The sequence below is a fragment of the Pseudopipra pipra genome, chromosome 13, assembly GCF_036250125.1.
Source record: "Pseudopipra pipra isolate bDixPip1 chromosome 13, bDixPip1.hap1, whole genome shotgun sequence".
In the NCBI taxonomy this organism is placed as follows: Eukaryota; Metazoa; Chordata; class Aves; order Passeriformes; family Pipridae; genus Pseudopipra; species Pseudopipra pipra.
Window position 1 is genome coordinate 14,676,875 of NC_087561.1, and position 26,743 is coordinate 14,703,617.

General features: G+C 39.6%; 1 protein-coding gene across 5 annotated transcripts in view; it reads right to left on the minus strand.

Moving 5' to 3' along the window:
• PCDH11X (protocadherin 11 X-linked) overlaps positions 1–18,858 on the minus strand; it is a 455,646-nt gene extending 436,788 nt beyond the window's left edge. Inside the window, exon 1 of one of the 5 annotated variants that reach the window (XM_064670115.1) lies at positions 18,336–18,854. The gene's annotated coding sequence lies outside the window, so the exon portion shown is untranslated. Of the gene's footprint in view, positions 1–16,938; positions 17,353–18,335 lie in introns of those variants that run through there. The other 4 variants (XM_064670112.1, XM_064670114.1, XM_064670116.1 and 1 more) reach the window with 4 other exon arrangements.
• Between the last annotated feature and the right edge of the window lie 7,885 nt (positions 18,859–26,743).

Sequence of the window (26,743 nt, forward strand, 5' to 3'; positions counted from 1 at the left end):
CTCTAAGGACAGAGGTTTTACAGTGTTTCTGGGCAATTTGCTTCATTGTCTTCATGTGGTAAATCCACATTCCAGAAGTGGACAGAACCGAGTAATGAATGACTTACATTCAACTTTGACTATTGTTTTAAGCAACTTGTTGGGGTTTTTTTCCCCTCTTACTGGGACAGAGACTCATTTACTATATTACACAGACAAGTCTCAGAACCACACAGTTGTGCTGGTAACTAGTAATTGAGAACAATGTTCACCAAAAAAAAATCATCAGTGATTACACACGGGTGACACTTCTGCAAGCATTATACTGGTCGCCAGGTTGAACAACAATCTGTATGCATACTTAATATGCAGACACCTTATAAATAGCTAATAAATGATTAAATGAAATTGCTGTTTTCATAATGAATTAGTACAAGATCTGTTGTACATAATGTTTGGAATATTTAAATGGTTTAACATACTCCAGTTATAAGTACTCTGCAGCTGGCTCTTACAACAGAAATTCATCACTTAAGTATTTTTAAACTGTTTATATGTGTCATCACAATATGGCAGAACTTGTATAATTATTTTTTTTTTTAAATCATTTGTAATTACTGGGGTCAAAGCACAGACTGGTTCTCTGAAAAAAAGAACCAAACCAACAATGGTCCCCTGTTTGGGCAGAACGGAACAGAGCAGAAATGGGGGCTTGATTTGCATCACACTTGAATCTAAACTGCAGCAGCTGTTGCATTTGATCAAGACAAAATTTCTTTCCCCAAATCTCATTCTGGGAAGTAAGATGTCATTTTTTTCTAAATCAGCTGTGAAGCTGAGCCTGGTTACATAACATACACTCTTCCCAAGTTTACATTATGCTGTATTTGCCCAAGAGAGGCTTGGATCATGTACAAATTTTGTTCTGAATCTCCAGTAATTCTCCCACAAACTTCCAGTGCCTCTGGAGTTACAATGTGTTCAGGGCTACAGACCAATACTGTAAACCACTGAAGGGTAAAGGGAAAACTTTGGCTGCTCCAAGATCATTCTTTTCCAAGCTGAGGGATCCTTCCATACACATCTGTGTGATTTAGCCCCTGAACATTTTCAAACCTCACACTAGGCATCACTGCTCTTATTCCATGAAAAGACATTACAGAAGAGGGTAATCAAAATATATTTTCCATATTTGATATTGGATCTATGTTTTGTGGCAATCAATCTGTAAGAATGTGCACAGAACACAAGATACCGTGTACTCTGGAAGTGTCTGTCACTTGCTATCTGAACTAACAGGTGAAGAAAAGTGAAACAACACTGGTGGTGTCAGGTGAGGCAGCATTTCTGTCATACTGATAACTGGCACACTAATCAGAACTGTAAAACCCTTAAATTAAAGAAAAAAGAAGAATAAACTGCTCTTAACACTGTACTAAAAATCTTCTCTCTATAGAAAAGCTCTGCAACAATGAAAAAAGCATTGCTGGCAGTCCGAGGCAGCCCCTACAATAAAGCAATAATTGGTACAACTGCAGACAGAGCAATTTCTAATGAAAGTAAATGCAGAGTTAAATGGCCTCTTACCAACCCCATGGACAACACCACGTGTATAGCACATACAGTGTTTTCTTTCAAGGTGCACTGAACCATGACAAACATGCATTGTTTTACATAGATACAATTTCACACACAAATTGTCATCACTCTGGTCCTTCAGCCATTATTAGAGTGAGGTAAGTTTACTTAGGGTTGAGTTGAGACTCTGTGAATTTTACACCCATCTCCCCCTTTCTACAGTTTCACCACATTTTGCCTGAAAATAAGCTAGAAGGGCTTTGTCTTCCTTTCTGCTAAAACCTGTATCTCATTTCCCTTCAACAAGTTTTACCAGTCACAGGACACCAATTATCTTATAGTGCCCTGGCTGCTTCTAAAATAAAGACATACAGACAAAAAATATATGAATATTCATGAGCTGAATATTGAAGAAACTGTACACTTTTAAATATTAAAACCAAGTCCCTTTTCTTGAATTATCATGCCCTGTCTTTACAGAAATGAAACAGACTGGGGATAGGTTTGGGTAACCTTTCCTGAAAATCTTTAACAGTAGGATTCATAGCCTATAAACTTGCAAACATGTCATATAGCTATTAAACAAGCCTTTGATCTTAAGGTATGTTGGTGGCATTGAGTAGGATATTGTAGACTTTAAGCCTCCTAAGGAGAATTCTTCTGGGAATATTTCCCCCTTTGAATTTTATACACAGCAAATACTGTGAGGGATGCACTTCTGTACCCCACACATCACTTTTCTCTTCAGTAAAACCCAGCAGTCTTCTGTGTTAGAACAACTACTGCTATCCCATGCTTTGGTAAAAGTAACCCACTTGTACTAAAACACCAATAAATCTTCTGATGTTACCATAAGGAGACTGTCAATCAAAATCAGACTGAACTGTTACATCAGCTTCCCTAAAAACTTAGTTTCAAAGACCAGAGCTAATCTGCCAGCTTCCACGCTTCCCCTGTTCAGCCAGTTTGACACTGTTCAACTCTGCACTTCTGCTTTTGCCTCTTAAGCACTTTGAATAATAACCATCCATTTGATCTGAACATTTTAGCATTTTCCTTCAGCACTTGGGTGCTTCTCCATGAGAATTTAATGTTTTGCCTTGGTTTGTGTTCCCTGCTAGCTTGGCATTTGGATATTGTCAGTACTTCAGTGTCTTGCCTCAAAGCTTCTCCTTATTGCAAAGCTCCATTGCTACAGTTTCTTTGAACACATTCCCTTCATCCTGGCACTTTGCCTTGGTATTGCAGCATATTCATCTCAGAACTATGTTGTTCCAACCATCCACTTCTACAACCCTGCCATCACAACTACGAAATTCTCCTCCAAGATTCTGCTCTAATTCTTTCCTACACAGGTGGTTCTTTTCAGCCCCATTGTAAATTTTCCACAATTAAGGTAGACCTGGCTCAGACAGCAGCACAACACTGTGCTCCCAGGTAACACCAGGCACTCTCCTCTGTCCCTCCACCCCATCCAAAATAAAATGGGCAAAAATGAATGAATGAATGAATGATCATCAGCTCCTTATATAGTAAATCCAAGGGTAAGGTCTCTTAATGATCAACGTTGGTACTTTCTTTTGGAAAGAAATAGTCATGTAAAATTCCAAATTTGGTAGACTACCTCTTCCTCGGTCAGGATCGAGCTGTCATGAAACTGATTGTTTCATGATAAAAATACACTAATACAGATTAATTTACCAACCTTTTTCCAAAGTTGGCCGCTTCACTGAGCAATCCATGCAAAAGTTAATACATTAGACATTCTCAAAACAAACTAAGCATCTCTTAAACTCTGAAAATATTTTGTTTCATTAAATACACCAAGTTGAATTTTTATACATGTCTGAAAAACAGAGATACTGTAACTTTGAGTGGCATATGCTAGATACAATCCATGTTTTTTATAAGCTAGCACAGCTCAACTGACATCAATCAAGATGTGCAGATTCATATAGTTGTAAGAAAGCCTTATACATATATGAATGTTTACATGAGATACTGTAAATATATTCAGCTCTTTTAACACTGTATTTATTTTTGAAGGAAAAAAAAAATATCCAGGATTACAAATTCCTTCCTATAAAAACTTGTTCAAAAAAACAGTGGCAGGTTTGGCTTTGGTGTTTTTTCCCCTCATCTCAGTGATCTGTTTGTTAGAGTTCTACCAGCAACACGCTGGTCAGTAAGATGAGAGAATCACATCAGGACCCCATCACAAGCCATCCAACTTTTAAAAGTTACTCCTCAGTTAAGTGCTGTGCAAGAGAAGGAAAAAAATACAACAAGCAATGAACAACATTCTTATTACAGTCCTCATCGTGTCCTGAAAGCAGCAGGGTTTTGAGCTAATGGCAACATGCAGCTATTTACAACTTGTTAATCTTAATGCTGGGCTTATAGAGCCAAACTGTCTGTGCACTAGCTGGCATTTTTCCTAAAATCTTGCAAGCCTTTGCGAAGGAAATAGTCATAGGATTGCAAATCATCTCTTGGCACATATTGCTTTCATAGCAAGAAATGTTCCTTTTAGGGTCCATATCTGTGGAAAAGTAGGAGTCAGTGGGAGACAAACAGGTGCAGAAAGGTGGCAGTGGATAATGGATACCTAAAAATTGGCAAAATGCTTTCCAGTCATCTAGAGAAATGACTACAAATGTAAATTCTTGTAAAAGGAAACATAAAGAACATAAGATCTAACACGTTGCACCACTGATATTTAAGACATACCCAAACACAACGCCAGCACAAAACACGTCACAAGGCTTTTTCATTAATCTTCCACCAACAGGCCACATCACAAAAATGATTCTACATGAATGAGTACATTCCTTCACATTTTCTGACATTTCAGTCTTAAGCTAGAGCAGACTTGACGTTCTCATTCTTGTCTTGATTTACCTTCATCGTCAGGCACACTGTTCCAAATGCCATGGCTGAGGTTTGCTCAAGAGGATTCTGCTCATGGGTATTTCAGGTCAGAGATGAATTTTCACTGGGACTGCTCCATGAAGAAGCTTGTTCAGAGCCTTTAAGCCCAATGTTTAGCTCAGACCAAGGACATAAGTTACAACTTTCATGACCACAGCATGTCCATGCATAGACATAGAAACACACGCACACACTTCTAATAGAAAAAATAGAATAGACTAAAATTCAATGCACATACACTTATCTAGGAAAAACAAAATAGTACGGAGTAGGTAACCTTTACAAAATACTAAGAAAATTCAGCAGAAGTATTAATCCTCTTGTGTCAGAGTGATTTCATTTTGGAGTCTTGAATATTTCCAGTATGACAATAGGATCAGGTTCACAGTCATGTACTAAACTGGTAACATCATGTTGTGCATGGCAGTGTCAGCTGAAATGCACACTGTTCATAATGATGAGGCACTGTGAATACAGCAGTTTGTTATGCATATTATTTGCAAAGGGGGTGACCTCTTGGAAAGCTGAATGACTGTAAAACTACTTCTGTTATGTCCAACAGATGCGGTTGGGACACAGTTCACATTTTGTTGTTTTTCAAGTTTTCAGTCCATTTGTGCTTCACTGAAGAGTTACACCACCAAAACAAAACTAATGCCGAAATTCACCCCAACTGCAAACTGTCTTCTCCATGGCAGGCCTGGAGTTTTCTGAAGAAGCAGGAGATATTAACTACAAAAATATGTTCAGTGGAATCTTAGGTGACCAATTAAAATGTTTGAAGGAACAATTCTTCATTTATTAGTTTAGAAATACTTTTTGAGCAGTATATTCAAAATTGTACCCTTCACTGTCTCTGTAATACTCCGGATTAAAAAAAAAAAAATATTAACCAAACTGTTTCATCACAAATTATAAACTTTGTCTAGCATGCTGCTGGGTCAGTCAAGCTTGAGTGCATAATCAAGGGTATGAAGTGCCTTGTGGAAAGGCAAATCTTTTAGCAGCCCTGTGCTGTCACTTTTTAGATTTACCAAAAAAGTAACTCATCTGAGGATTGAATTTATTTATTTGATCTACAGACCTCTTATCAATTAATTTTTATTTGATTTAGAAAAGCAGATTTCCAACACAAGGCCCTCCAAGTTGATTATCTATGCAGTAAGGATTTTTTTCTTCCACTCTAAAGCTTTTTTTAATCTAGAAATGAAGGAAACATTTGTCTCAGGCTTCTTCCCTTCAAATTCAGATCAATGCTGTCTTACCTATAAAATTCTCCAAAGGAAACAGTGGAACTGGTTCTCATCTTGCAAACAGACTTACTTTTAATCATACGTATTTCATTGCAGACTGCAGCAGTACAGACCATTTAAAGACAAACAGTTCTTTGGTCTGTAAATCATCTTCAGGGTTTCTGTTTCAGAATAAGTGTACAGATAACTCACATTCATCTTCTCTTTAATGATTACTCCCAGTAGAATGTTTACAGCTTTTTTAACCTGTAAATCTGATGAATCTCTCAAGAGATTCATTAAAAACTTGAACAGGATTTTCTTCTCCTACAACAAACAATACTCTGGTAACACTTTCTAATAATGAACACATTCAAGGGAAATAGAAAATCCGTGATTTCCCTGTGGTTATACAGCCCATACATACATCTATGATGGTAACTATACATTTAAATTGCACTCTCTTGCCTAGATATCATTGCAATGATGTATTTTTTTTGAGATTTTTTTTCTCAAAGAAGGGAAGGATCAGAACAACTGTCTTTGTTCTGAATTTCTGGGTATCATTGTATATTTTCATAAATTGTACTTGCACCAATGCAAAGCCAAACAGAATCTGTTCATATATATGTTCCTTATCCAGAGTATTCAATATGAAGTTTCTACACTGAACACTTGTAATGTCTTAATTAAGACAATGTGGATTAGCACTATAAGTAGCTCACTTTATGTCCAAAGCTGACCATGTACAGTTCTATGTCCTATTCCTTGACCATCAGTCAAGGAGTAGCTTTTGCTGAATTACCATCAGTTCACTCTGGTTCATCAGGGCATTTCTGTTACAAAGACTTATCTCATAAAATAGCCCATCCCTAAATACAAGATGGAAAAAAGTAATTGGTAAATGTTCCCAGTCGAAGGCAAAAATAGAAACTGAAATGATAAAGAGTAACTGAAAACCAGTTCATCCCCTCCTCCAGACAGGGAAAAAAATGGAAAAAATTATTTTCTGCTGGAGATGACTAATTATATTGACATTTTTTATATTCAGCACCATCAGGGTTGATAATCTCAAAGCAAGTCTAAGCCCTATGCTAAAATATGTGCTAACGAGTAGAGAGTGCATGTTGCAGATTTCTTCCTATGGCACACACTTTTTCTACAGAATATTCTGCATATTTAGAATATTCTTTACATTTACAATATACTGTAGATCAATATTTCATTCTTAAATTTTCTAGTGATGGAAAAACAGTCCCTATGTAAGATGCCTCCTGGAATTCAAGGAAACTTTGATTTAGCTCCTTGGCCTACCAAAGATTTCCCTGTACACCATCTGCTCTTTTCATTTATTTAAAATCCACATCTGCAGGGTTCTGAAAATATCAGACTGAGAATGTCTAATGGTACAAATGCAATACACATTTTACCACACATTAATTAAGACAAACAAATAATTAGGATAAGAAGCTTTCCTCAATGCAATCTGAAGGAAACAGTCCATGATTGTGGAACAACTTGGCTTAATGACCAACAAACTGCATGCAGCTGACATTTATTGAAATATTTCATAACACCCAAGTATTTTTTAAGGGAAACAAAGTGTTCTTTTTGATATAGCAGAAACAAAGTGGTACAGCAAGAGTCAAGGATGGAAAACACTGAGTATATTCAGGATTCTGATGAGCTTTCGGTTTAAATTGGTCCAAATAAACCAACACAAACCCATAGAAGTAATTTTTAACCTACATTTCAGCTAGATTTAGTATATGCAGTGTTATGATCCTTTAAGATATTTAAAAAAATACCAATGACATTGTGTTCCACAGACAGCATGGAAAGTAAGTGAAAGTACCTGAAATGAAGAAATACTCTAACTTTAACAACAACAATCATGAAATGCTGGTTCAGATTCAGGCACCTTCACTGCTTTCCAGTGCACAATTTTGTTTGACTGTGTGCATTGATAAAAAATTCCATGATGAAACAAGGAGTAAATTAGAGCTTCTGTAACAGTAAAGATCCCTTTTAGAGATTTTTAAGAAGCTTGGTTTCATTTACAGTGGTCTTCTATCTACTGAAAGTGCTTAAATTTCTCTCCATAAAAATATTGTCTATTCTCAACATAGTTTTATTCTCTTTTCCTCACAGTCACACATTGTTAAGTCCCTCTCTAGAAACTGCATTTCTTGCATTTTTTAGGGGACTTGTCAATCAACCTCCAGACACTCTTGTAGTCAAGAGCACTAAACGATCAACGTGAAGCATCAGCAGAACACTCCTCACAAATACAAACAAAATTACACTGGAACAAATGCGTCCACCCAAGAAAACCCTCAGGAAAAACTAAATTAACAAGTTTGTCTTACAGCTCTGAATGTCAAGTAACTTAGGTTTTGTAGGACTAAGGGAAAAAAAAATCAGTCTCGGATTTTTTTGCCCTCAGCTCTGTTAATAAAGCTGAGGGTTCAGCTTTCCAGTTGGCTTTTACAGAAGAACAAAAACACGCAACAGGACTTTCTCAGAAAGAGAAAGGAAACCAGAAAGTGTTTCACAGATCAAAAGTTGTACTTCAACCTGTATTCAGAACAGCACAGCACAAAGACAGCGAAGAAACGACCTGTTGAAGTGGCAGCCTGTGAGTATAACCCCAGCTGAAGGAGGCCTCCAAAATTACACTAAATAGCACACATTGAGACAGGAATAGTAAACAATGCTGAGATCCACATCCCAGCACAAAAATAACAGCTCTCTTCTGTTCACTAGTAGGCTTCTCTTCCTGCTTCTCTCTTCTTCACTACCTGAACAAGCAGAACAGTAAGGACATAGCAAGCTCCTGAATTTCAGCCAAAAAAAATCACAATTGAGACAAAGCAAAAAGGTGTGACCTATATAGAGGAGTCAAAGTCTTTTTAAAGGACCAAAGAGAAGTTCAGACTGGAAGACACCTCTAGAGAGCCTGTCTAGCCAAACCTGCTTAAAGCTTCTAAGTTACATCAGGTTGCTTAGGGCCTTAGGTCAAGCTTTGAAAATTTCCACTGATTCTTCTGAATATTAAGTGAACATTTTTGTAGTGTGCAAAAAAGGAGAAACTGCTTCAAGTATTTCTTTTGGTTCACTACCAACATTATTTTATGTGCTTGCAGCACTTCATATCGCTAGGAAATTCAGATAAGTACAGAGTTTGCAGTTAGGAAATATAAAATGGCAAAGGATCTGGTGCAAATTAGGACACAGAATGCAGCCTAAAATCACACTGATGTCAAGGACAACAGGCAACTCTTCATTTTGACAGAAGTATGTAACTCCAACTAGGGCTCCCATTTACAGAGTCCTTCATAAAACTGAGTAGGAGCTCCAAAATCCGAGAAAGAGAACAGCTGTTGCCAGCCCCCAAAGGATTTGACATGTTTCTCCCTCCAAAAGTTACAGCGGAAGTTGTAAGAAATACTCCAGTCCAAGAGTATGTATTAAAAGAAAAGGAAAGGAGGAAAATCTGCCACAAACGAGGTTCACAAAGTGATGCATGGCATCCTAAATCTGGTCTTTTGGATCACAAAATAGTCTGTTAAAAATGCTAATTCCCTCAGCCATCAGACTAAGACATATCTGAGCATATCTAACATTTGTGAGGCTTATCACGAGGTATTTTACTACCATAGTAACCCACTGAAGTTGTTTCCAAGAGTATTTTCATTTCAACTTCACTGTTCCTTAGAGGTTTCCTACACTTTATCTGTCTTCCCCAACAGACATACTTGTAATGCCACATGTTAGATCTTTATCATCTACACATCACATATACAGTAGGTAAAGAGGTGTCCTGACCAAGTTATCACTTTAATAACTGAAGCATCCCGAACTTTTCAGAAAGTTGGTTGATTAACACCTCCATCGACAACTGCCTCACAGTTCAGCAGATCAGCAAAGTGGTGACTTTTGCTTCCGTAATGACTAAATCAAGACACAGATCCAATAGTCTGAAGTGACTGCATTTCCAGAATTTAGGTAATCCTGCAGTAGCCACACAGTACCACCTGCCAGCCTCCCTTAAATCACTTACTCTAAATCTTTTTCCAATGATTTCTTTCGAGTTTTTTTAGCGTTTATAATACAATAGAGCCTAAAAGTACTGCACCTGCCAAAAATGAATTACATGTAAGGAGCTGAGACTGTACACATTTTTTGCAGACTGATGTTGTACAATTTTTGATTCAGACATTATTTTTTAAATACTCTTTTTTGTTAAGTGCAGTACAACAAAAATACAAACACTGGCATTAAGTGGACTCATAACAAATGGCATTTGTATGAAGCCAGATTAGGCTTTGGCTGAACTTGACAGGAAAATATTCTGGGTTTTTATGTTAAATAATAACCAAATCCTGAAACCTGAATTATCAAGAGAAAAAGTATCCAAAGGAAGCAGCTATGGGACAGTTGACCTAGTATATGAAGCCAAGCAGTCCCAAATAGCAATAATACCTTGTTAATTAAGATTTTTTTAGTTATTTAAAAGTACCCTACACAGTGATTCCCAAGAGCACTACTCAAACACAACCTTGAAGCCAAACTCCATTCATGTTAGGGACTGAATCTGAGCTGTGTAATGCAATACAGTCACAAAAAAAGCTGTTCTAGCACAACAAATTTACCAGTATATTTACTTTTTTTTTTCCAACTTAATGAATAATACAATGGATCTCAGGTTTGGCTCACCATTCTATAGGGAATCTATGACTCTATGAAGAAAAATGAACTATTTTTATCATAAATTCTGGCAAATTTCAGCCAGTTCTTTTCCTTTTTATAAACTTCCTTCAATGTTTTAACTTCTGTTTATTGCCTCAGTTTGTCTGACTGGATTTTAAAGTTTAGATTAACAGAAAGTAGAAAAAAAATCTCTTTTTCTGACTTTAGTTCTTCCTTATTGTGATTGTCTTAAAAAATAACTGTCACTTTTTCCAATGCTGGGGGTTCCACTCAGTTAACTGGGCAGGCTGGTTGATGCTTAAACATGTCTGTTTGATGAGCCACAAAATACAGGGTGTTAAATAAGAAGTAATTGGCCCAAAACTCAACTCTCATCCTAATATAATAGATTAATTTCTATGACAATGAATGATTAATCTATGATTAATTTCCTAATTCTTCTGCTGCTGCTCCTCCTCTTTAAGTGTTTAAAATCTACTTGAGTAAAATAAAGTTGATTAAAAGAACATAATCATTCCTTTAAAAAGTTTATTTTGTGCAACCTTGGTAAGGACTGGTGATGTTTTTAGTTCAAATTCATAGTTTCCTTTTAGGTTTTGGATAGAATAATCATCCTTGGGTTTCACTATATTTTGAATATTGAATGTGACTAGATTTAATGTCCCTAATATTCAAAGAAATTTAAGAAAACATGGATGAGGTACAGACTGTTACTACAACCAGACATTAACCAAAATAGCACTGACTGCAAAAACACTTCAAAGATTCTGAAAGCAGGGAAGTTTTGGGCTCTGTCAGAAACCAACTCGCTTTGAAAATGGAACTTACACACCCAAACTATGGAAGTCCTTTGGAAAATACTAATCCTGCTCAGTTCCATAGTAAAATTTATTAATTTACTGCTTTTCAACTTCATTTAACAAACCTAATTCAAAGACAATTCAGTAGAATTTAAAAAGAGAGAAAGAGTGGGTGCCACGTAGATTCAATTTTCTTTGTTTTCAGTGCCAGAAGAAAGCAGGAATTTTTAAGTGCTTTCATTAAAACATTCAAAACTCTTTAGAGAGTCACTGGTATTTAGTCACCAAGAATCTCTCTCCCTTTAGCACACAAGTTTCAGGTTGTTCAGTGAGCCCATAGCTCAGCACTGACGCAGAGCTGCAGCCACAAGATGCTACTGGCTCACAGCTCATCAGGAGGCTGCCAATGTTTGACATATTCAACCTTATTCCTCAGCTCAGAACACAACAGTTTCTGACCAGAGACACAAGCCATGCATTTCTTTGGAAGTATTAAAGTCTTTGGTTTCTGACTCGCATTTATTTTTTTAGAGCGGTCAATTTTATTTTTTCCTGATATGCCAAATGTCTTTTTTCTCCCCATTTCCATCTTGAAACACCTTAAGTTAATGTTCTGTGAACTGATCTCAAATATACTTTGCATTATGCTTTAGGGCACTTCCAGAGCAGTTCATGGAAATGGTTTTCTTTCTATATGTAGATAAAGCTAAACAGTGAAAGACACAAACTAACTGATATTTGACCAAGCATGTTGTCAAAAAATAAATAACTGTACAATTCTGTAGCCTTTGGAAGAGAGATTTTAAATTATTTTTTTGCTAAGAAAGTGTGATTTAAGGTGTTCTCCTAGATATATTGTCTTTTTATAGGGCTTATATGTGAAAAATGAGAGGGTGTGGATGAATATGTGAATACCAAATATGTTACGATAGTTCCATTTTGTAGTCATCATTATTCCAGACTGATTATATGCAGTTAAAATACACTTATTTCCCAGTGTCTAAGGACCCTTCTGTAACTTCCATTGCTCAGATTTCACTAATGCCATAAACAACTACACACGTGTAAGTGTGAGATTTTTTTCCCTGAAGTTTCGTGTGGAATAATAGAAGATAAAGAAGTAATAACTGTTACTTCAGCTGCTATTTTGTCAGAGGATCAGGCCATTCTGAATTATCTTAGAAAACTGTAACAAATAAACTGGGACAACAAAACCCTTGATTTACCTTACATACAATTTTCTTTAATAAGTCATAAAATTACAGATCTCCTGAACATGAATTTTAAACAGAGTTCTCTGATAATGAGACATGCATGCACACGTGTCTGACAAGCACTTCACTGATCTCTTGTAGCAGAGTCTCAGTTACAGGAAATTATTACAAAACCCTTCACTGGAAACCATTCATTCTGGTAGAGTCTCACATGAAGACAAGGCAGGGAGATGAACAGAAAATGAATGTTATGCATTTCTTTCCCAATTTTGCATCCCTGAAATTACTACTGTGCTGCCTTGCACTCTACATTTTTATTTACAATGCTGCCATGTACATTTTCCAAAAGTCAATTAAATGACTGACAAAGTAAAGCCATTACTCCATTACTCCATAGCTTTAGTTTCATCCTTATATTGTGTATATATTTATAAAGTACTGACAGCAACTATAATCTGAACAAACTACTATAGTGAGGCCTCAAATTATTTGAGTTCAGAGTTATATATGCACATTACAGTTCCTGTTAAGTCATCATTTAATGAGGTTTCCAAAGACCAGAGTTCCTCCACACTTTTCTTTAGAGAATGCTATGGCAGGCTCTTTGGCTATTTAATGTTGACAAGTGCAGTCTAGGCTTTTCATCACAAACATCCTACAAGTCCCTAGGAAAATCCCTTTCCAGTTTGTGAATCCAACCTGAACCTTGCCATAATGCCTCCTATTGAAGCTGCTCTCCATTTCAGGAAGAAAACTACCATCACACCTAAGGAAAACCAACAACCCAAGTAACCATGTGCCTCTCAGGACACACAGCTTCATACTTGCCAGAAGAAGAGAGACACATACTTTATTAACTGCAAAAGCAATCCCAGAACCTGCAGAAGTTACTAAACATGACTTTTACTTCCATTAACAGAGATAAAATTCAGTTTCTACACAAAGTCATGGAACTTCCTTTTTTAGGACAATTTTAAAAAAAAGTGACCTAATGACATCTGAATTACAGGTTAAGGGTGGGCAGTTGGCTTCTTTATAACTGCTTCCTATGCTCCATTTCATGGAACCTGCAGTTCTGTCATATCCCAAATATGTTACTTTTCTTTGGGTGGACCTGTATGTTCCTTGTGCCAGGGACTACAGCTGGAAACAAGAGTGTGTGTGGTTATAGTGTGCCCACGTATGTGAACACGGATCCAGCAGATCATAGATTTCCATACATATACATTTATTTATTTAACAAGATAGCACAGTTGGTTAAATGAAACATGCTGTGCCTAAAGCATTCCAAACTTTTGCTTGATTTTCTTCCCTTTAGCATATATTTCCTCCTACTTCAGTAGACAGCATCAAGCGTATATAATTACTAATTAAATTCTTACAACAATAATAAAACTATGTCCTTAAGGATGCAACAGATAAACACTGATATGCAAACAGACTACATCACCAGTGACATCTTATTTCTAGACCAGCTTGGAGGAAGAAAATCTTCCCCAAAACAACCATATCACATCAAAGCAGTACACAACTCAAGATGCTCCCCTGGCAGGAAAACGAAGCAGGCGAAGTTTCTGAGCACGAGGAGCTGTCATGTTAAACCCCCGAGCAATGGGTTTTAAAGACAGTGGGCACCTCTGGTTGTAATTTCACTATTGAATTTGGAAGTCTCCAATGATTTCGGCATTCATCTGCCTCTCTAACAACACATTAAGTTCTCTGATGATCTGGCTATGTAAGTTCCCTTGAAATTATATAATCATTGCAGAGTCTATCGCAATTTAAATGAAGGAAAACAACAGCCATTTAAAAAGAACCTCTTGGAAAAGTTAGCAAAGCATTTGCTGTTCAAGAGGCTGAGTTCTGCCACTCCTGCAAGCTAAACCCCTTCACACCTATGCCTTCTATACCACATGAACAGGTAGAACTCCTAAAGGAGTGGCAGAAGTTCAAGCATGTGCATTACGTAATGCAAGAAGCACTTATGGAAGGCCCTGTTCCAACAGGAATTTTTTCACATGCTGCAGGAAGATTTGACTCAGGCCATGTTTGATCAAGGCTAAATCTTGCATAATCTATGAGAAAACATACATTTCGAACAGTATCAGAACTAATTTTCAACAGGATTTTCTTAAAGGCAATAACAATAGACTTCAAAGGAAAAGAATGCTTAATTATGACACAGTTACAGAAAACGCTTCACAGTTTTCTACTTACTGTCAAAACTACCATTATTTGATTGTATCCACATAATAAATACCACAGTAGATTTTCATCTGTATTCTAATTTTTACATTAACTTTTCCTGGCTTCACATTACTTGCCTGTGTATCTGCAAGAAGCATGACTTTTGAGAACATCCAAGAAAGATACGGTCACTGCTGCTTCACTGCACTGGTGAGAGACAACTGTTACAAACTCCTCAGTGATCTCATTACAGAAAGAGGTAATTGGGACAGAAGAATACAAATCTCCCTTATGAATTTTTATGTAAATGGCAACACTTTCATTCAAACAATACTCATTTATTTCATCCAGTCCAAAACACTTGGAATATAGGAAGCTGTGTCTAGAACTTGCTACTTGAACATTGCTATTACATAGCATGTGCAACTGTATCCTTGAACCCAGGTGTATTTGTAATTCCAGTCTTTTCACTTCTAACCTGAAATATGCCAGAAGTCATCATACTTTGCACAGATGAAGGACTACTTCTGAGACAGGTGATTGGAAAAGACTCTGCGATGCTTTAGAAGAAAGAGCTCTGTTTAAGTGTAAATAGACCGTTGATGGGAAGCAGGATTACCGGGATGGTTGCTCCCGGGTGGACTACCTGGCAAGTGTGCTTTAGCAGCACATCCCCCAAATGCTTTCAACACCTGCGTCAGACAATAAACACCATTCAAAAGTGAATGGTTCTCTTTGGCTCATTGAATGGAAAACTTCACCGGTTACAATGCAAGGTTTGGGGTTTGTTGTTCTTGTAACTTAAGCCTCAAAAGAACTGTCACCAGAACATTAGTTCTGATGCAATGTGAGGCTGAACCATTAAACTGAGATCTGACTAATTTCTGCTTTGAGCCGGTGCTGTTCTCCTTTAAGAAAAGTCCCATTGCCCGCTTAACCATCAGAGGCTGTTTTAAAATCCAGGTAGAAACACTCACCTGGATCCACAAGGTGCTTTCCAAATTTGAAAGATTTGTGGTTGAGTTTTTTTCCCTTTTAATCTCTACATTTTTCAGACAAGTGTTGTTTTCTACTAGCCTTTCTATAAATTCAACTTAATGGTGCCAAATGTTATTAGACTTCATTGTTTAGGATATATTTATTTTTTTACTATATGAATGTGTCCAACTTAAGCTTGGAGCCTGTCCTAAAACTAGCTGTTAAATTCCTAAGCAAAAGATGTTTTAATGGAAAGGCTGACATACTATGGGAGCGTGAATGGCTCCAGTATGAGATTACTCAAGTCCACTTAGAATACAAATGCAATACAGGACCACAGGTTCAGATCTTTGATCTCCTTTTTTACAGAGGCTGTGATGTATAAAGCCAATTCCACTGTGCAGACAGTACTACACTGAATATAAATTATCCTTTAACTATAGCAAGGCTCACATTTAAAGAAATGCTGCAAGGATGAACAATGCAGCAATGAAGCAGAGTTCTTCTGTAGCAAAAATACAGACTAAGATCTGCATGGATAACCATGGTTTCAAAAGACAAGATTTTTCCACAGCTATTATTTGATAAAAAATAGAGTAAAATCTGGAGTATTGGATATACAGAAGTACAGTTAAAGCACACTGCTTGCTCTTTCTATTGAAAAAGTGAGCTAGGAATACTTGCTTTATTGCCCAGATTAACCATCATTCCCCTAAGAGGCATAAAAAAATTATTTTAGAATGTGGAAACCAACAGTCTCAACTGAATATGGCTTGAAATTTAAACACATCTTTTCCAGATATCTCTTTAGAGGAAGAACCTTCTGCCTACTGAGCTCCCTGGAGTTTAGCCATGAATATTCTAAATCCATCTCTTACAATTCACGAAAAGTTATCTTTTGCCAAAATAAAATGCTTAACAGGAATTCAATGTGCTTACACTGCTTTTCGTCACTTTATTTAAAATCAGTGTTTCTGTCTCAACTTTATGTCAAATATAAAGGAAGAGGGAGATTGAGTTGTGGAAATATTACCTCAGATTTTATACACAAATGGGAAAACAAATTACTTCTGAGAACATCAGATATTTGGCTTTGGTTTATTCTACATAATTTTGAATTTAACCAGCTCTTTTGCAGTTACACATAGGTACTGTTGAGGATTCTTACAGGAATTTCTCTTGTGTTTACATCAGTTGTAACTTAGGTGCTTCTCAGACGTGGTGCTTCCCCACTCCGTGCTGTTTCTTTGTATGCCAACTTTGTTTGTGCGTGTGGGAATGTTAGTAAATAAATAAATAAATAAGTAACTTTGTTGCTTATCTTACCTCTTATGACCTGTGTTGCCTGGCAGACCAATGCTACTTCCACTGCAGACAAGCAAAAAGTTAAAATTTATCTTTCACTTAATCTTTTTGTTCTCTTTAGGCTTCCTTTCAGTAAGGCTTGAAGAAGGTGCTCTTTGTGGCTCAGTTCTCTATGCCAGAATGCAACTGAGCACAAAACGAATGCAAGGGTGAGCTGATAGTATCTACTGTCCTCAGCTCTGCTTCGGTTCAATAAACTTGAACATCTTCTCCCCTCCTTTGCCAATTGAGATAAGCAGCAACAATTACTCAACATGTATTATCAACTCAAGCTCAAAAAGGCAGGATCAGCTGAGCCGACTCCATCTCTCCCAGTCTCACAATTTCCTTCAGTGTCCGAGGGGCAAATGGGTCCCCGTTTGCCCCTTGACATGCACCTCACAGCTACATCATACACCCAGGTTGCAAAAGGAAAGTGAGATAAATCCTCTGCTTTCCACATCGCCTGCAAGGTTTCTGCTTATAGCCAGCAGGATGTAAGCTCTGTGCCATGATGGCAAAAGTCACAGACGAGCCATCCTTCTCTTCCCCAAACGATCATATTCTCTCCTTCTCTGTCTGGGTTCTCCTCTCCCCTTGCCTTTCTGTGGTCTCCATAGCTGAAACCAAGAATTCATTGGGCATCACTGCAATGCCTCTACCCAATTCTAACTGTATCCAGAGCTTGAGTCAATTAAAATACATTTCAGCTTGATCTGGGTTTTATCCCATTCCAGTACTCCACATACACAGCAACTTTAAGCTTACAGACATCCCTTCATGGTTCAAGAAAATCCTTCAATCAAAGAACTTCATTTACAATCCAGCACAGTTTTTGCTTTCTCGGCTCTCCACAGCAGCCTGGCATTTTGATGCAATCCTCATTTAATGCAATCTCCATTACAGGATTATGATCACATCAATAAAATGTTCCATATGTTTTTTTTCCCATCCCTCTCCCTCTCTCATTAATAGTAGGCACTATATCTGCAAAAAACAACAAATCACACAGGCTGATGGGATGCTCTAGGGAGGTAGCGGGGGTACACATTCAACAAAATGCAGCAGCCAATGCAAACTGCCCATCAGAGACTGAGACCGTGGATCTCCTCATTCCTGAGCTATGCGAGTTGCTCAGTGTCCGCGCCGCGAGCACAGATCCTCGCCGTGCTGTGTTATCAGACTAAAAATAAATACAGCTTTTGCAATCACTTGTGAGCTCCGTGCACTTTGCACAGGAGCAGACTTTCATCGGTACCAGCCTATCCATACTGTTCTGGATGAACTGCTGATGCTCTGCTTCAAAGGGGGATGCTGGACAAAAGATATCATATAAAAGGCTACAAAAAATCCCTCGTTTCCCCAAGACCCCTTCTTACCTTCAGCGCCTTCTCTGCACAAGATGTGAATCTACATGGGCTCCTCAGCACATCATCAAGGCGTTTATAGTAGTGAAGGCTGCCCCACTGCATGGAAGTTAGACCGCTTTGCAACAGCAAATCCTCGATCCAAAGCACAAGCCGCTTCTTCCCATGCAGTGTGCCGAGCACGAATCACACACGACTTCCACATAGGGAATAAAATCGTAAAAGAAAGGGAGGGGGGAGAAATAAAGAAAAAAAAAAAGGTATCCTAACTTTTAGGCAACCTGAGTTTGTTTTATTTCTGTTGGGTTTAGTCAATTATCTCGCAGCAGCTGCGATAAGATGGAAAGGCAGAGGATGGAAACCCCGCAGAGGTCCGGCCGCGTAACCCAAGTTGCGCGGAGAGACCCCGAACTCGGAGCGGCTCCGCGGCGCAGCCCGGCAGCGCTTCCCGTCCCTTCCCTTCCCCGGCCGGGCGGCTGTGGGCGGCGGAGCGCCGGGTCCCCCCGCGGGGCAGCCGCCGGCGCTGGGCGCTCGCCCGGCCCCCGGCGGGGCTGGCCCGGTGCTGGCGCGGCGGCCCTGGGCGCCCCTGGGGGCTCGGGTTGCGCTGCCGGCGGCGCCCGGAGCCCGCGCTGTCCCGGCGGCGGCGGCTCCGGCTCGGCTCTGCCGCGGCCGCCCGCGCCCCGCTCTGGCGCTGCCAGCCGGCCCTCCCCGCGGCTGACATCAGCGCCGGGAGGAGGAGCGACGCCGGGGACGCGAATAGCCGGGCCGAGGGGGGTTCCCCCTCCCGGAGCCGCCCTGCCCGCGCTCCTCTCGGAGAATCCCCCGAAAGCGGCGGCGTGCCCGCTCCGCCGCCTCGCCCGGGGGGCGGCCCCGGTCCCCGCCCGGCGCCCCCCGCCCCGCGGTGCTGCCCGGCGGGCGGGTCCCCTGCCCGGGGCCGGGGAGCGCCGGCACTCGGAGCGGGGCGGGAGCGAGGACGCGGCGCTCGCAGCCCGGGGCTCCGGGCAGTCCAGCGCCGGCGGCGCGCCCCTGCCTCCCCCGGCCCGGGCTCCCCGCCTGCACCAGCGCCGCGGCGGCGGAGGAAGGGGCTGAAATGAGGGAGCCCCCCCGGTCCTCGGACCGGCCCCGGCTGGGAGAGCGGCCGCCGCCCCCGGCCCCGCCACCCACCCGTTCCCAGCTCGGCAGCGCCGCGGGCGCTCCCTCCGAGCTGCCCCGGCGGAGCCCGGGCTGGGAGCGGAGGAGCCGCCGGCGGAGCGGCCGCCGCGCTCAGGATCCGCGGGGCCGGGCGGGGGGAACTGTACAGGGACGAGGGATGAGGATCGGGGATCGGGGCCAGCGGCCGAGCGACGCCTTCCCCGCGGCAGGTGTTGGGTGCCCGGGGCGGGAGGGGCAGCGGGGCGGACGTTCCGGACGGTTCTGTTTGGGGCCGGGGCTCGGCGCTGCGGGAGATACGGGCGGGGGGGTCGTGCCGCAACCGCGGGTGGGGACCCGCTACCGAGGGAGCAGCTCCGGCTTTGAGTCGCCCCCGGGCCGCCTCCGGTCCCCGTCGGTCCGGGGTGTCCCGCAGCCGGACCCCGCTCACCCAGAGGGGCTGCGGGTCGGTGGGTCCACCCGGGGGGCGCTGCTCAGGGCGCTGTATCTGGGGGGAGGCGGGTGGTCGTGTCAGGGGGGCGAGAGCCCAGCCTTTGGCACGTCAGTTCATTCTGTGTGCAGGGATCAGTGGTGGCAGAGTGAGGTGGTCCTGATGGTGAGTTCAGCTTGCGTGAAAATACAGTGTAATTAATAGTTAATTTGTGGTGTTGATTTTAATAATTTGAGTATCTTGAATTATTTGCAGTATTCTGCCAGATGCCTGCAGTAGGCACTTGTCAGTGAACACAACAATTATTAGTAAATAATTGAGTATTTTTTCTGTACTTGGGTGATAAGACAGTTTTAAACTCTTCTGATGAAGAAAAGACATTGCACTTACCCTAACAGCACACATTTTTCATGTGTCCTTATTTAAAAATAGTATGAAAGTGTCCATCTTTAAAAATAGTATGAAAATGTCTGAAAACCTTGTTTTACCTTCTCCACTCTGTAGCAAGATGTAGGTGATGCCTCACTTTTATCACTATATATAAATGCCAGAATTTCACTGAAATAAAGGTATATAAGTGAGAGGATGAGCGAGTTTTAAAATCAGCTCCTAAAAATCCCCAGTCATTCAGTGAATTGTCTTCATCTTACCTGTTAACTCATATATTCAATGAGATTCTTTGAATATGGACTTGGATTGAACAATTGCATGGCCATTAACCATGCTGAAATACTCCAGAACAGATGTAATGCCTTTTCTTCTAGGTCATATTTCCATATCGTATTTCAGTCTCTTGACTCTACCCATTGTATTTTACTATACTGGGTGCTAAATTCTGTGAATTTAGTGAAGTTGTGACGTCATTATTTTTGTCTCACATACATACAGATGGCAGAGGTGCCTTGTTATGTACAAAGAGAACATTACCCACAAATTAGAGTTCGTGTCCTGGCTGCAGTGCAACACGCTGCTGAGAGTTACACCTACCGCTCAGGCAGACTTTTTATCAACATTTCTGAACATTTTGTAATAAAATGGGATATATATGAATGACAAAAGAATAAAAAATAAAAGCAGTATGTTTGGTTTACATCACAATGGTGGCTTGCAGATGAGGACTGGCTGTCAATCCTGTTAACACCTATTTCATTGAGCTGTCAAGGTGGGTTTCTGAAATTCTGAAAATCGGGTCCATTACAGACAACTGGATTTTACACCTAAGAAGAGGCAATTGGTGAAGGAATTAGTGTGTATCACTTGGACACTGTCATATTCTTGTCCTCCTTGCTTCAGAGTAAATTAAAATAAAGATTATTACTTCACAAAGAAATAAATGACCTATAGGATGATTTGTCCTGTGCCAGAGTGATCAACTGCAGTAGCATCAGCCATTCCGGAAAGGAAAGCAAACAGCATGTCTGGGGGGGATGACCCATCCTGCTTTTCAACGTGGTGTCTAAGGATAAGCTACAATGGACCCAGCAGTTCAGCCTCAACTGTGTTTGGAATACACAACCAGAAGTCAAATTTGGTGAAAATTGTTATTTAATTAAAAAACAAAAAAAACAAAACAAAAAAAAAAAAAAAAAAAAAAAAACAAACAAAAAAAAAAACACACAACAACAAACATACCAAAAAGAGTTAGGAGTAGATGGTTTATTTAACCAATATTGGAGGGTAACCCTGGAAATGGACAAGAACCCTTCACAAATCAGAACAACTACATCATGAAAATGAAGAATCAGAGTCAGATTAACTCTGTCCATGCAGAAAATGCATCATTTTGCTATGAACAAAAAACGTTTCTTTCTATCAGAAGGTATTGCTGCTACCCTTGATTCAGATCAAGGTCTAAATCCTGAAATTGTTTGTTACTCTGAGCACATGAAGAGGCCCCACAGGAACTATTCACATGTGAAAAGAGCTAGGACCAGAGCCAAAGTTTTGCATACTGTGAAGGTCAAGCTTGCTTCCTTTCTAAAACTTGCACTTAAAAGACAAACTCTCAGAAAGATGGTTTCCACAGAGCACCTTCAGCTTGTTCCTCAGGATGCTGTAAAAGCACCATGGCTGATTTAGGGTGATCTGTGTCCAGCACGTCCCTGTGACTTTGGGGCTGGGTGCCTTGCAGGCAGCTGCTGCCTTGCAGAACAGGGTCTGTCCCTGCCTTCCCCTGATTACAATTATTGTGGTTCTTCCCATAGATGCCAGCTTGTTTATAAACTTCTCAAAATGTAAGGAGAAAAGTCTCATACAACTCTTGGGGTTACAGTCATGGAAAAAACTGATAATAAAAATGCACTGCTTGTAGGACAAATTCACAGCATTTTTACAAAGGTCACGTAAAATATATTGCTTGAGTAGCCTTACTTTGGTCACCAGATAAGTCATTGAGAGGCCACTGTAGATGACAGCCACAAAGAAAGATTGCAATTCACTTTTATGTCTCTATGCAAGAAAATACGAGACACAAGCCTTCCTTTTTGGTACTGGGAATGGGGGGTGTGTGGAGGCTGGTGCAGGGAACAAAAAGGAACTACTTTCCCCAGCCTGACAGATAAGGTTGGAGGTCTTTCTCTGCTGAAGGCCTGACATAGCTCTGCTTTGTTTCTTTTTTCTTATCAGAACAACAGAAAAACTCAGAAAACAGATTGCAACCACACTGTACCACATCTTTTGCTAGGGTTTTGCCTGGATCCCATATATTTTCTCCATATATTTATGTGAACAACAGTCTCTTTCTCTTACTTTTTCCTCATCCCCATTTAGTGGAAATGTAAAATAAATCCCACTTAGGTTTTTTGAGCACTGTTTTTCTGCCTTGCAATGATGGAAATTCCCAAGTTTTATCTTTTCTATAAGCAAGGTTTATCTCCATTGCACGGTGTTCCATAGGTGCCAGATCCTGTTTCTGGCTTTGCTAATGAACACAAACAGCAAACAGTCTCTCAAAGTCCCACCCTTCCCATTACTCTAGAATTACAGTGGCTGATCTTTTTTTATTATTACTATTATTTGTAGAAATATTATTTTTTGGCCAAGAAACTTGCGTAACTTCAGGTCAAATCACTATGTCAAGTAAAATATTAACTAGAAGTGACAGATGTATTAAAAAAAACAACCCTACAGCCACAAATTGAGATGAGTTGTCACATGCCTATATGGAACCTACTCGTTTAATTCCAAGATTGGCGACATTATACACCGATCGCTAATATGTAAGAAGTTTAGATTGCATTATTTTTAGAAGGTCTCAATTTCTAAATACATACATTTTTGAGGGAGAGCCAGGCACCAGTGGTGGTTATCATCTCACAGGGCTGCTGCTAAAACCATTAAAACGTGGAGCTTTGGAAGTCCGGTACCTGCCAGCGGGAGGTAGAACAAACTAATTTCATTATCAACTCAGCTGTCAAGTGACAATGTTTTCTAAATGCCATGAATTATGTATAAAACACATTAATTTTTAGAGTGCACATCGGGAGTTCAGGCACGCACACCCAAAGGGCACAGCTTTGGCAGGGGCTGTGCAAGACAAGACATCAGGTGGGGAGTTACTGCACAGGCAGGAGCTGGTGGAGCCAGTTCTCTGCTCGAGTCAGGAGCAATGATATCCATGACAATACAGGTGAGAGCTTAAAGTGACTTAAATGAGATAAAAATCACACGGAGTCTTTAAGCTGGGAATTAATGAAATACCTGTCCTGATAACAGGAACTTGAGTAATAAAAATCTGCAGGAACTGTTCATTTAAATACATTTTGTAAACGTAACAAGTTACACTGTGCTGTTCTCTGCATCTTTAAGAGTGTCTGGGGATTTATGTCTTGCAAAATAGAAACAAACTAAGAAAGCTGAAATATATTGTGTCTTTTGCTGTACTTTACAGCACAGCTTGTGTTTAAAAAGCAGTCTAGACATGCAAAAATGCTAGAATAAACAATACTTTTTTCATTATTTTAAATTAGCGTGTACTGGAAAGCTATAAATTTTAAAATGATGAACACTAAGAGGGTTGCATATCTATTCAAATATTCAAAACAAAAGATACTAAAAGGCTATTCTGTTACCTGATGTTATAAAAATAAATTTCCTTCCAAGTTAATGCAATTACTAGTGATTTCCTATAAAAGAAAAAATAAACCTTCAGGATATTTTACGGGGTACTTTACTTAGTAGTATGAAAAGTCACATCCTTTCCTTTTTCTCTCCCTCCTTATTTTAGTGGCTTGTTTAATCCATTTTAACATATAAATATTATTAAATACCGTTTAATATTCATTATAGGCCTTCAAATATGGGTTGGTCTTGAATAAATATGTTTTTCTTTATTCTCCTTTCAGCTGAATTGTGTGTGCAATTAAAGAATAATCAGCTAGAGTCATGATTGAGATTTTGAATTTCTGACCACCAGTATAGAAAAAAGCTGTTTATTCTGGAGAACAATGACAGAAGTGATCATGCCAAGGTAGATTTTTCTCCTTGTGGCTGTGTAGGGCATTAACAAAGCAGGTGATACCTCCCCTGACATCACCTGTAGCTGGAGAACAACAGGAGTGCAGCAGGTCAGGTACAAGTCTGGGTCTTGGAAGACCCATCTTTCTTTTCCAGCAGAGTTCTCCCTTCAATCTGGCTTTTGGCAAGTCACTTAATTCCTGTGCCTTTCAGATCCTTATTTAAGATGAAAATTAATACTTCAGTAACAGAAATATGGGTCAGATTATGTTTTAATAAAATGCAGTTATTGTTTGATACATTGTTTGATATACCTCAAATTTTTCACATTCAAAAATGTAATTGATTTCATGAGTGTGTTGCATGCCTAGATATAATTGTATTGTCTTGCTGAGAGAGCAAAGACCTGTTAAAATAAAGTGCTTTTAAGTCGTCATCAGGTGTAGATTTCTTAAGCTTTTAAATATATTGTATTTTGCAAAAGGGAAAAACATTACTCTTTAGTAACAGGATATTTTTTAGGCATCTTTTTTTGGCATCACCTTAATAATAGTGGTATTGGTGGCCATATAATACCAAAGAGAGTTCAGTCTGATGTGTGATTTGCAGAAAATTATGTTCCCTGGCTTTTCGTGCTTCATAATCCGAATATCAAACCTGCTTATCAAAGAAACAGAGGCTCTTGTGTCCATAGTCTCAAAATCCTTTGACCCTAACTGAAGCATTTACTGTCATGTAGAGAATGGAGGAATTGCTTTGTAAAACAGAGTTCCCAAGACAGAACACTAACCTGGACCCAGTCAAGAACTTTGTTCGTGCAGTGTAAGTCCAAGATAGTACTGATAGCTGAACAAACACCTGCTGCAGAGGCACAATAATAGTGGAGAATGGGCATGGATGCTTCTAGCTGTGTAATGGTGCCAAGGATTTAGTGATTCCCATTCCAGGGATTTCTGTATTTCAGTGGTGAGTGAAGTTGTTCATTTAAAAATGCTTGGGATTGTTTTGGAAGAAGGAGTTATGCAGAAATGCATGCCGCTGGGATATGGATTCCTTTCCTTCATTTTAGATAACAAAATATTTAGTATTAAGTTTTTCACAGGATTACATAACATCCCAGACTTTCCTTCCACAACAGGGTCATGAAATAGTTTGTTGAGAAGAACACTAAGGAATCAATACAGACTTGCCTGGGGTTTGGGCTAAGATAATAGGGCATCATGTTCACTCAGTTCAATTTTCGCTATTAGCTGTGGACTTTAGGTCTACTTCCTGATTTTTTTTTTTTGCCAATCAAAATCTGGAATTTCATGTGGGTGTTTTTTTCCTCAAAACTACACCTGTTAGGTGTAGTTGTTAATGCTTCACTGAACTACCCAGGAACATTAAACCATGAGATACCAGCATGAAAAGAATAACAATTCAGCCCCCAAATCCTGATTGAATTGTAGCAAATCATTTCTCAATAGGAAATATAGCTATTTTGTAGGACATTTCTATGATTAATGAACTAATGCATTATTTCTTTTTGTTTTTTTTTTTTTTTTTTTTAATACAGAAAAAATGGATATCATTTTCTATGGATAGAAGTTCTGGGCTTTCTTTAGGAGTTTATGGCAAACTGGATGTTGGCCCTTGCTTGTAAAGAATCCTTTCCCAACCTGGCCACTGATATGATATACAATTGTGGCACAGCATTTCTTTGTGGCAAAGGTTATCTCTATGTGGAACAAATAAAATATTTACCATTAGTTAAACTCAGACTTTTAAAATGCTTTTGAAAATTGAACACATGTTTGTAAAATTTCTTCACATAGTGTGAAGATATCAACAACTGATTGTAGGGTTAGAGAGTATTTGAACTGGAGAGAAGACTCCAAAATGTCAGTGAGAATGCAAATTAGTTACATACCATGAAGTGGTTCTGTGTCCATCATCTTGTGACATTCTGCATCACAAACTGATGCAGGCAGTGATATACAAAGTGATGCAGGGAGTGCCTTAGAGGCAGTTTTGTGTTGGGGTTTCTCAATTATCCCAAGAGTGCTCAGCATTTTTTGAAAATTAAGTGCCTTCGGCAACATGAAGCTGGGACTTCACTGGTAGTGCTAAGTTTTACCGAGTTAGCTTTTAATTCTAATGTCTTATCACAGCTCTCCATTAAACAGAAGAAAGGCTTCTTATATCAGAAAACACTTATTTGCTGCAGAACATCAATTTCCCAAAACAGTGTATGTTCTACAGTACCTTACCCCACTGCTTATAAAACCTGCTTAATTTTTCGAGAATTCAATTACAAAAACAAACAAACAAACAAACAAACAAACAAAACAACACAAAACTTTAGACGTGAAGGATTCGTCATGTGAGGAATTCGGGATGATTC